The sequence below is a fragment of the Vulpes lagopus genome, chromosome 1 (assembly GCF_018345385.1).
Source record: "Vulpes lagopus strain Blue_001 chromosome 1, ASM1834538v1, whole genome shotgun sequence".
NCBI classification, from domain to species: Eukaryota; Metazoa; Chordata; class Mammalia; order Carnivora; family Canidae; genus Vulpes; species Vulpes lagopus.
The window spans coordinates 122,483,924-122,495,561 of NC_054824.1; positions in this window are offsets into that span (position 1 = coordinate 122,483,924).

Consider the following 11,638-nt stretch of genomic DNA (forward strand, 5'->3'; position numbering starts at 1 on the left):
TGGGAAATTATTTTGAATAAACACATCAGCACATCACATATTATCTCTCCTTCTGGGGTCAGCAGTACATGAGTCCCTGCCTTGGGGGTTATCAGGTATTCTTCAGTTTCTTGTCTGCCTCATTAGCTGGCAAAGTGGATGCACACATCCATGTTAGAGAGCCACTTAATATTGCCCACATATATAGGTAAGACTGCCCCAGACCTAATAGTATCCTGGGGTAGAGGTGGCCCCAGACAGAGCTTCATTGAAGATGTTCTCCCAACATCACTTCATAATTTAAGGCACTGCACATGTGTACACCATGCACATTGAGTCGTGATCTAATAAAACTTGATATAGAAAGCAGAATTCAGGTTTGGTGTAGATTCTTCCTCTGTGAGAATTGGAAGGATGAACTAACTGATCTACAAGGATGAAAATCAGAAGTAGGTACAGCCATAGGTGTGCTCCTGAGTACTGCCTTCTTTTTTTTTTTTTTTTTCTTTTTTTTTTTTTTTTTTCTGAGTACTGCCTTCTGAGATGTGCTTAAACTCTGTATATAAGGCACTTGTGTGTAGGAACAAAACAGGTCTTAGAGCTGTGGAGGAGGGTATGGATGAAGACAGTGGAGCATCTTGGCAAGCTGTCCACATTTGAACAAGTGCTCTCTGGCCCTAAAGCACAGAAAAGGGTGAGGAGTACACAGTAACTTGGTATCCAAATAAGAGCCTACAGCACAGACCCCTGACTTAAAATAAAATGAGCAAATATAAAAGGAAACTAGACTGTAGGACAGTTAGTATTTTAAAAAAGACTAAAATACTATTCTAGGACTCTATCCCATGCTTCTTTGATCTATAGAAGTCATCAGTGCATTTGGCAGTGTTAGGTGAGCCAGATACCCAGCATGGCACTGAGCTATAGGGGAGATGTTACACATACTTAAGTAATAGTTCCTACCCTCCAGAATTTTCAAATCTCCATTTTAACTATTTCCTTGGCAAATATTTATTTGGTATCATAATAGATGCAGAAATGATAAAGAAAGATAAGTCATATTCAAAAGGTATAAAATTCCCATTATAGAATAAGTAAGTCCTGGGGAGGATGTAGTGTACAGTCTGGTAACTAGGGTTAACAACATCACATTGTATATTTGACAGTTACGAGAGGAGATCTCATCATGAGAAAAAAAATTGTAAATATGGGAATGTTAAATAAACTTGCCATGCTAATCACTTTGCAGTGATACAAATATTGAATTGTTACATTGTATACGTGGAACAAATATAATGTTATATATCAGTTACACCTCAATAATAAAGAAGGATTTGTGGTCCTGCTTTCATAGTGTGATGGAAAGAACTTTGGGGTCAGACAGGCCTGGATTTGAATTGTGTCACTGCACTTAGCATCTGGGTGGCTTTTGGTATATTAGCCACCTTCTCTGAGTCTTAGGAGCTTCATCTATACTCAAGTAGTAGGCTCACCTTTTGAATTTGGTGAGGATTAGATGAGTCTATGCATACCAAGTACCTAGTGTGGTGCCTGGCAGGTAGAAGGTGTATATAGCTCAGACTCTCCAGGAAACAGACTCTAAGATTCTGCGATTGGCATGCAGAGTTGTGCTGGGGAGTGCTCTCAGAGGAAGTCCTACCGGGGAGGCAGGGTTGCTTGAGGGAGCAGCTGACCTGCAACAAAGGGCCCATCCCATCCCATAGGAAGCTCCAGAACTGATGGCCCTTTGGAGACATCCTGAGTCCCGGGTGCCAGGCCTTTGTCCTTTGTTGCCTTGCACTGACTTCCTGTCTCCAGGGAGGAGGTGTAAGTGTGGGCGAGGCAGCTTCCATCTGCTAAGGGCAAGTCCTGGGGAGGGACACAGCTGCAGGCTGTTGGCAGGCAGTACCCCCAGCAGCTGGGGGGATGTGTGAGCCGTCTGCCTGAAGGTGGGATTTTGGCGGAGCACCACAGCATCCACTCAAGATGCTCCATAAATTCGAGCTCCCTTCACTCTTCTATATAATTCAAGATGTCTATGGCTCAATGGAGGTGATGAGGCGTGAGTATGAACCCTGCTAAAGTCCCAAGTACACATGTCTAAGAAGAAGCACAGACACAAGGTGTCGAGGTTCAGAGAAATGAGACAGGGTTTTGGTTGAGGTCGCTCACAGGAGGCTAGAGAGACGTTCTGGAAACCTAAAACAAAAACAAAAACAAAAACACCAAAACCAGCCTAAGAAAGTTCTTCTTCCTATACAGCACAGACTAGTAGTGCTGAGTGATTTCAGAAGAAAGGGGGCTCTGGAAAGGTGGGAGAAGTTAGGGAAGGTTTTGTGGCTATGTGTCTATGGACCAGCTCATGAGAATCCTTGGTCAGGCTCATGAACAATAATAAAGATCCCAGGATCCAGCAGGACTGGTTGCATCTATTTCAGAAATACACATTTTTTAAGCTCCCTAGATGATACTGATGCACCCCGAAAGTTTGGGGAATCCTGATTTGCAGTTCCTTGTTTGTTCCAGACACGCAAGCTTTCTAACAGAGCTCTCTGGAAATGAAAGCATAAAGTTGACCATGTGAAGTCCAAGCTCATATGGCAAATCAACAGAAGAGTCAGTATTAAAATATGCATCCAAGATCCTGCCAGGTGGGGAAGACAACTTTCTTCTTACCGTTGTCTTAAGCTGACAGTACTGTTTCCCAGGCAGACTGCGCACAGACTGTATTTCACATAGAGCACCTTGTAGCCCTGGTGTCTCAAATGGTAAAATGCACAGTCAGTGAGGAGGGGATTGTGTAACAAGGTGATTCTCCCCTTCTTAGGAAGCATTTGTACCTACATTTGGCATGAATGCATTCACTCCACGAGCGTGAGGGCAGAGAGAGGTTGTGTCATCTCCACACACTCCCTACAACCAGAATAATTCCCAGTGCGCTGGAGGCATTCAGTAAAGCACACCTTTCCCTCACTGGAGTTAGTCCCTGCAGGCAGCTTTGCACAATCAGTGTCTGGAGAACTGTGCTGGGTACCCCATCTCTTTGCTCTCCTCAACCCTGTGCATGTGCCCAAGTAACAGCAGCAGTACCTCCGAGATTTGGTGTGGCCCTCGGAGTACTCACATTCCCTAGCACCTTCTTCAGGGAGAACATTCACCTGAGGAACAACTTTCTGCTTCCTATGTATCAGATCTGGGGATCTTCCTGCCAAAACTTTGGCTGAAGGTTTTGTAGCCTCTCCTCAGAATAAATAGGGGTTCTTGGGGGATCCCTGAGTGGCTCAGTGGTTGAGCGTCTGCCTTTGGCCCAGGACATGATTCTGGGGTCCCAGGATCGAGTCCCACATCAGGCTCCCTGCATGGAGCCTCCTTCTCTCTCTCTCTCTCGCTCTCTCTCTCTCTCTCTCAATCTGTGTTTCTCATGAATAAATAAATAAAATCTTAAAAAAAAAAAGAATGAATGGGAGTTCCTTATTCTTTGGTCTCTCCTTCACCCCCATTTTTTTCTTGATTTTAGTCTCCTCTCTTAACTTATATTCCTCTATGTATCTGTCTTTCCTTATTTCTCTTTTTCTCGAAGCAGTTTTAGCAAAGTCATGTGAGCCCTGCCCTTGAGGTCTGGAGGCTTGAGTGTCCCTCCGCCTCTTCCCTGTTGTACCCCGACTGGGATGTTGATCAGCTTTTCTAAGCCTCACCTTCTTCCTCCATGAATGAGATCATCTATATAGGGATCCAATTATACCTTCATTTTCTGCAGTTATTGTGAGAGTAAATGAGATATTTGTGAAACTGCAAATGTGAAGCATACTGTGAAGCATTAAGTATCATTATCACTTCCTATATATTTTTTAAAAGAGTTTATTTACTTATTCATGAGAGACACATTCATGAGAGAGAGAGGCAGAGATATAAGCAGAGGGAGAAACAGGCTCTCTGTGGGGAGCCCAATGCAGGACTCGATCCCAGGACCCTGGGATCATAACCTGAACCAAAGGCAGATGTTCAACCACTGAGCCACCCAAATGTCCCATCACTTCCTATCTTTACTCTGCCATGTGATTTTCTCAGGAAGTATGCTTAAGATAGCAGAAAAATACATAAAGGAAGGACAGAAATGAGAGCATTCATTCCAGAAAATGCTTCGGATCTCAGAGATAGACTCAGCTCTTTTGGCAGACTAAGTCCAAGTAGGAATCCTTCTGGAATTTGATCAAGTGATACACACTTATTTATGCAGCATTAAAAAGAAACATTGATTTATACTCAGTAGCCTAATGTGTCCCCTATCTGCAAAATATTAACTTAGTGTACTTCATAATATGTCCTGGGAGATGCAAAGAGATGTAAGGAAAGAGGGGGAAGAGGATAGAAGGAAATTGAGTGAGGAAAAAGGATGATGGATGTGGAGGCAAAAAAGGAGACAAAAGAGACAGGAGGAATACCACAGGTTCTGTGAGAAGGAGAAGTGGGATTCTCAGCCAGTGACTGAGAGCAAAGGTCCTCAAGGCTAATAAGAAAACTGGCATAGTGTTGGGCACAGGCATTTGGGCTTATGAAATATGTTGGATCGTCATAAAATAAAAAGCTCCAATAGCTCATGTCCCAACTTGAAACACCTGGAGGCCTTGTTTGGTTTGAGGTGACTGAGAACCAGGCTGAGAGACAGGCCAGGGCTGTCTCTCTGTAGTCAGCTCAGGAATTGTCTGGGCTTTTAGGCCACTGGTCGTCCTTCCTCCCCTCCACCCATTCCTGGAGGAATTCACAAAGGTGACTCAAACCAGGGACCAGGAACATTTACTCGTTAAGGGAGCCTAAGCCAGGGAGAGGGGGATAACATCCCAACTTCACAGATCTGCAGAATGGAAGGAGTGTGTAAGGCTACTGTTTCAGTGAACAACTACTAATAATGTGAGTTCAAGTCCCACCTCTATCATTATCAGTTACCAGACCTTGGGTGATGCACTTCTCCTTTCATGGTCTGGGTTTCTCCATCTCTAAAGTGAGGTCAAGCCCGCAGTTCCTTACAGATCTCTGGTACTATTTGGAGAGTTGCATACTGGCTGTGCCAGTCCTCACAGAGTATGAGATGACAGTCCACACTGGCTTGTCCCATCCATGATAAGAATGATGGCTTTGCTGATGTCTCAAAGAGAAATGCTTTTGACTGAAGGACTGAAAAAACCCCGAATGTCTTTAGATGTTAGGACATTAATCAGTGGTTATTTATAGTATCCCAGGAGTGTAACTAAAAAGGAGTTATTAGGTAATGTTGCATAATCTAGTAGGGAGTCCACTTTTAAAAAGTGTATGTAATGTATTTCTCTCTCCCTCAGTCATTATCTATCATCTATCTATCATCTATCTATCTATCTATCTATCTATCTATCTATCTATCTATCATCTATCTATCAATCATCATCTTCTATCTATCATCAATCTATGTACCCATCTATTGTAATTTTGCACTTATTTGTATCATTGTATTAATGTCTGTCTCCCCTACCACGTGGTACACTTCAACAGTGCAGGAGTCATATTTGTCTCATTCATTCTAAGTTAGCTCTATTGGGAGCACGTGTCCAGCATAGTATGTGCTTATAAAATTTTGTCAAATGAGTGAGTGATCCATGTACACCCTATTCCCTGTTCCCGGTCACTCTTCATTTCTGATATCTTTTTTTTAATATTTTATTTATTTATTCATGAGAGATATGGAGAGAGAGAGAGGCAGAGACACAGGCAGAGGAAGAAGCAGGCTCCATGCAGGGAGCCCGACGTGAGACTCGATCCTGGGACTCCAGGATCACAACCTGGGCCGAAGGCAGGTGCTAAACTACTAAGCCACTGGGGCTGCCCTCATTTCTGATGTCTTACTGCTTGTCTGTCCTACCTGTACTGTAATGGCTTTTACATTTTTAATTTTTTATTGAGATATAATTCACATACCATAACATTCATCCATTTAAAATACACAATTCAGCAGCTCTTTGTGTATTCACACAGTTTTACAACCATCACCACCATCTAATTCTGAAGCATTTCCATTGCCCCAAAGAGAAACCCTGTATCCATCAGCAGTCACTAGCTTTCACCATCTCCCCTGTCCCTGGCAATCACTAATCTACTTTCTATCTTTATGGATTTGCCTATTCTGGACATTTCAAACTGGTGGAATCATACCGGATGTGGTCTTTTGTGTCTGGCTCTTTTTACTTCATGTGTTTTCAAAGTTCAACTACTTTGTAGCATGTGTCCATTCTCTATTCCCTTTTATCACTGAATAATGTTCCATTGTATGAATGTACGTATTTCATTTATCTCTTCATCAATGGATGGACATCTGGGTTGTTTCTCTTTTTTGGCTCTTATGTATAATGCACCTATGAGCCTCCCTCTGCAAGTTTTTGTGTGGACATATGTTTTCGATTCTCTTGAGTATATCCTAAGAGTGGGATTGCTGGATCATAGTTTCCTTTATTTTTATAGATGTCTTTCTAGTTCTTTATTTGTGTTCACTATTTCTTCTTCCTGTTTTCCCTTGGTGAGAACATTTCATTTTCATTTTGCTATAGAGATGAGAACCTCAGTCATCACCTGATTGTGCCTGGCTGTGTGTGTGCACAGGTGACTATAAACTGAGAACACAGGTTCACTGAATTATAGAAGTTCTTTCCACAGGCAGCCACCTATTTCAACCAGGGCGATACCTGGGTATTGGGAACAGCATAGACAGAGCTAGTCATTTCACTCTCTGCCACTTACTGTTACCTCATTTGTTCCCAGAAGGTCTCCAAAGAACTATGTTAAAGATGGTTCAGAACACCAAGGCTCCTTGATGGCACATTAAGTGAAAAGCCCATGGACCAGCCTGATTCCATGGGATAAGGATAGAGATGTTTGCTTTTACATTGCAAAGAGGTGATCTGGAATCTTGGAACTTCTTGCTCATCAGACCAGTAATGGAGGAAATAAGGGGTAGGTTTGAATGAGTGTGCTGACTATCCGAATACTTCTTGGCTGTCAGCAAGTCCAATGTAGTGCCGGGGAATGATAATGCTTGATGCCCAGTTAAAAGGTTCCAATCAATGAGAGGAAACTCGTCTATGCAATGGAAAACCTTTCACTGACAGAAGCGGGAGTGCAAAGTCATAAAGAAAAGAACAAAAATTTGCTTGCCAATTCCCTGAAAGATCCCTTTTAAGCATTGAGATTTCTAGAGCTGGGCTGGAGGATGGGGAGGGGGGGTTGTCAGGTAACGCAGATGTCATCAGATAGATTTTTAATGTTTCAAGGATTGCAGAATCATAAAAGTTAAATATGGAGAGTAGCTATTAAGCTTTTCTAATGCCTCAGCTGCCAATACCTACTTCTTCCTCCTTCCTCTCTGTGCATTCAGGTAGATTGTCAGGTCTGGCTTAAAATCATACCCATGCCTGAGCTTCTTCATTTGCTGTAGGTGTCTCTGGTGAGATTTGACAGGAAGTTGGCCAGAGTGTTTTCCTAAATCAGGAAATGAGAGGCAGAAGTGAGAATGTTCTGGTGTAAAGCTCAACAGCAAGGCAGTACCTGCTGGAGGGGGAGCAGCTGGATTCTGTAGGTTTGAGACGTCATTAAAGTCAGGCAGAGAACTGGTGTCTTTAATTTATTGGAAGCTGATCATAACGTTGGTCATAACTGGAGTAGGTGGCTACCCATGTGGCTTGATTTGTGCCTGGAGGCCCTTCCATCCTCTCTAGCTTGTGCATGACTACCTGAAGCCTACCATTAGCAATTCTTTCCTTGGGTTAAGATATGATTCCCTATTAAAATGCAAACACTCTTGATAAAAAGAACCCATTATCCTTGATAATCATTTACCTTGATCTATATTTAATCAACGATCCTTTTCTAATAGCAGCTCCTGAGGACCAACTTGGATGGGACTAGGGTGAGAGCCAGGTAGTAAGGTGAAGAGGAAAAGTCAGCTTTGCAGCAGAAGCACATTCTTTGGGAAGCTTGTGTCTTTGGGTAGCAGAAGGTACTTGTGTGGGCAAAAAGATTAAAAATGTGAAGGGCAAGTCCATGTTCACCTTTGGCATCATATCGACTCCAGCCAGTTCTCAGCCCCCCGCACATCATGCCCCCTGCTGCCAGCTGGTGCAAGATGTGCTGGGAGGTGTGCACCAGGGCTGACTCTATGCATCTTTCTCTCCTGACCCAGTGGCCCTTTGCCTAGGGCAGGACAGCACAGAGACATCAAAACAACTCTGCACATTCATTCCATTTGGAACCTGAGCTAATTTCTAATTTAGTTCACATCACTGATGGTCAGGCAGGCCTCTGGGTCTACAGACTGTCAGAGGCTGCAGGTGGAGTCTTTATCCCAGCATGTGGCGGGCTGAACAATGGCCTCCGAAAAGTCATCCATGGTGTCCTCACCCCCAGAACCTGAGGATAGTCACTTTACACAGCAAAAGAGATTCTGGAGACATAATAAAGTTGAGGCTCTTGAGATGGGGAGACTATCCTGGATTGTCTGGGAAGGCCAGTGTCATCACAAGGGTCCTGAAGAGCCAGTAATTTTTCCCAGTGGCCGTCAGAAGAAGATATGATATAGAAGAGTGACTCAGAGAAAGGTGAGGCTGCTGGCTTTGAAGATGTTGGAAGGGGACCACGAGCCAGGGAATGTAGAAAAAGGAGGGAAAAGATTCTCCACTAGAGCTTTCGAGAAAGGAATGCAGCCTTGCTGACACCTTGATTTTAGCCCACTGGAGATTTCTGTTGGACTTCTGACCCACTGAACTACAAAATGATATATCTGAATTACTTCAAGTCACTAAGTGGGTGGTGGTTTGTAACAGCAGGAATAGGAAACAAAATACCATTACAAAGCTATATGTGAGTTCACCCCTCCAAGTCCCTTATCCTGTCCTCCTCCTTGGTCACTTCCAAAATAAAGACCCTCTTGCTATCTCCTCCCTCTTAGTCATTCATTCCCACTCACTTCCTCATCCAACTCACCCACCAAAACATTTCTGCTCTGTGCCTTGAAACTCATTCAATGAATGATAACAGATACCTTGGATTGAGCACTTATTTTTAGTTACCGTCCATAGATTATGAAGCACTTTGGTCTTATATATGTAGAAACTAAGGCTGCAGCAACTTGCCTGAGGCCACCCAGCAGGGGGTGGTGGAAGTGGGGTTCAAATCCACATCCACAGCCTGTGTTCTCTGCCTCTATTCCAATGCTTCCCAAAGGGTGTATCATAGAACAATTGTGGAGGGTATGAATATGCATCAGAGGAAAGCAGCTTCCCTGGCCTGCTGTCCTGTTCTGGCTCTCCATTTCCTCACCCCTGTCAGCTCAGGCCCAAATCATCCTTCCAGTCCCGGTTTGCAGATTCTTTTTCACCCTGAACCTGCCATCCTCCTGGGGCTTTAATGTCTGTGCAGAAGATACATCTGGTGCTCTTGATTCACAGTCCTCTCCTCTGGCATCTTCGTCCAGCACCCACATCACTGACCCACCCAAGATAGATCCATTCTAATATGCCAGCTCCACTCTCCAGCTCTCTGAGCTGCCTCCTCTCTCCTTCCACCTCACCTCTCCTGTATTCCCTCAGCATCTGCTCCACACAAAGGCACAAAGGCCTCCAATTCCTTGGCCCTCCACACCCCCCGTATCCTGGCTTTACATTGGAAGTATATCTTTTGGGGTCCCTGGATGGCTCAGTCGGCTAATAGGTTAATCGTCCGCCTTTAGCTCAGGTCATAATCCCGAGGTCTGGAGATCAAGCCCTGTACCAGGCTCCCTCCTTGATGGGGAACCAGCTTCTCCCTCTCCCTCCAAATCTGGGTAAGTCTAACACCTATCTTCACCATTGTTTTAGCTAGGAATCTTTGCATAGCAAGTAACAGAAACCTTCTTTGGCCAGCCTAAGAAGATTTTAGAAGATATTTTTTTTTTTTTAAGAAAGCTGCAGGAATGCCTAGAAACAAGGCTGGAGTACTAAAGAAAGTCAAGGACATCATCTGTAACATCATCTCCAGTTTTCTTTTGGCTTCTTTTTCTCTTCTCTGGTGGCTACACACACACACACACACACACACACACACACACACATTATATAACTATATGTATTATATATTTTTCTCTGTTTCCTAGTCCTTGTGGCAAGAAGTAGCTCCCATGGATCACTTCTGATTTTACAATTGGAGAGAAAGCAGGGGAAGGGGGGATTCTGAGGGAGAGGATTCTCATATCCTCATACTGGATCAGGTTCTTGTCCCAGAAACGATCAACTGTGGCCTGTAAAGGTGGGGCCAAGTGGCAGAAATCTGGTTGCTTCCGAAGGGACGAAGCAGAGAGGCAGTTCTCAGGAAATTGTAGGATGGGAGGGAGCACAGCCAACACCACAGCAGGGTTGCCGCATATCCTTGCAAAAACGCACCCAAACTTGAGAAGTGGTATCATGGCAGATTTTATTTGGTGTCAGTTGGGTCCTTGGCAGAGTTCCACAACCCTCTTTTTCATGTGTAGGAAGTTAATTTCTTGGTCATCTAAGCTGATTCCAAACCTTCCCATAATCTTCCCCTCTTACTTTACAGAAAAAGTGGGAACCTCTACTCTCAGTCTCAAAGTACACTCATACCTTCAGTGTCCAGGGCTTTCTCCTGTCCTTTCCTGCTCTGGCAACCAATCCTTTGTCACATGTCTTCACCTGCTTGTCCTGCAGCTTCTTCCTCTCCCACTTGTAACCGGGGCCACAATCTGTGATGCAGCCTCTCCTATAAATCTCCCTATGACCCCAGCTTTCGCACGCTCATCTCACAGACTTCTGCCTTTAGGTTTTAATTTCCCATTTCCTCCTCCATATGCTAGGTCTGACCCCCACCCCTGCCGACACCAGGGCCCAGCGACCTCTCCAGCCAAGGGCCACCAATGACCTTCTCATCACCAGACTCAATAGGTGACTTCCAGCCTTTGTGTTAATGGGCCTCGCTGTTGCCTTTGATATGATCTTCCAAATATGCTCCAAATCATAATATCTTCCAAATCATTGCTTTTCTCTCTGTCCCTGTGGCCACACCAGGCCCTCTTCAATCTTCCCTGAACTCCTATAATAGTGTCCTTGTGTTTTACCCAACTCTTCCTACTTCTATGAAAGCTATTTTTTTTTTAAATTTTTTTTTATTTTATTTATTTATGATAGGCACACAGTGAGAGAGAGAGAAGCAGAGACATAGGCAGAGGGAGAAGCAGGCTCCATGCACCGGGAGCCCGACGTGGGATTCGATCCCGGGTCTCCAGGATCGCGCCCCGGGCCAAAGGCAGGCGCCAAACCGCTGCGCCACCCAGGGATCCCTGAAAGCTATTTTTTCTAGAACAAAATCTGATCAAGCCACCAGCCCATTGAAAACCCTTCCATTGCTCTCTGTAGCCCACCGTATGGGTTCAAGATCCTTCAAGGGGCCTGTGAGGCTTTTTATGCCATGGTCGCCACCAATCTTTCCAGTCACATTGTCCACCCCTGTTCATCTGCCTGCTGCATCTGCGAGTACCTGGCTGTTTGCAGTTCCCTTAACCAGCCGTACTCTGCAGACTACGCCCTCTGCCCCTGTGCCCTGCCATGGGTCTCTGTTTTTAATTCTCAGCTCAGTGACCCCCCCTTCAAAG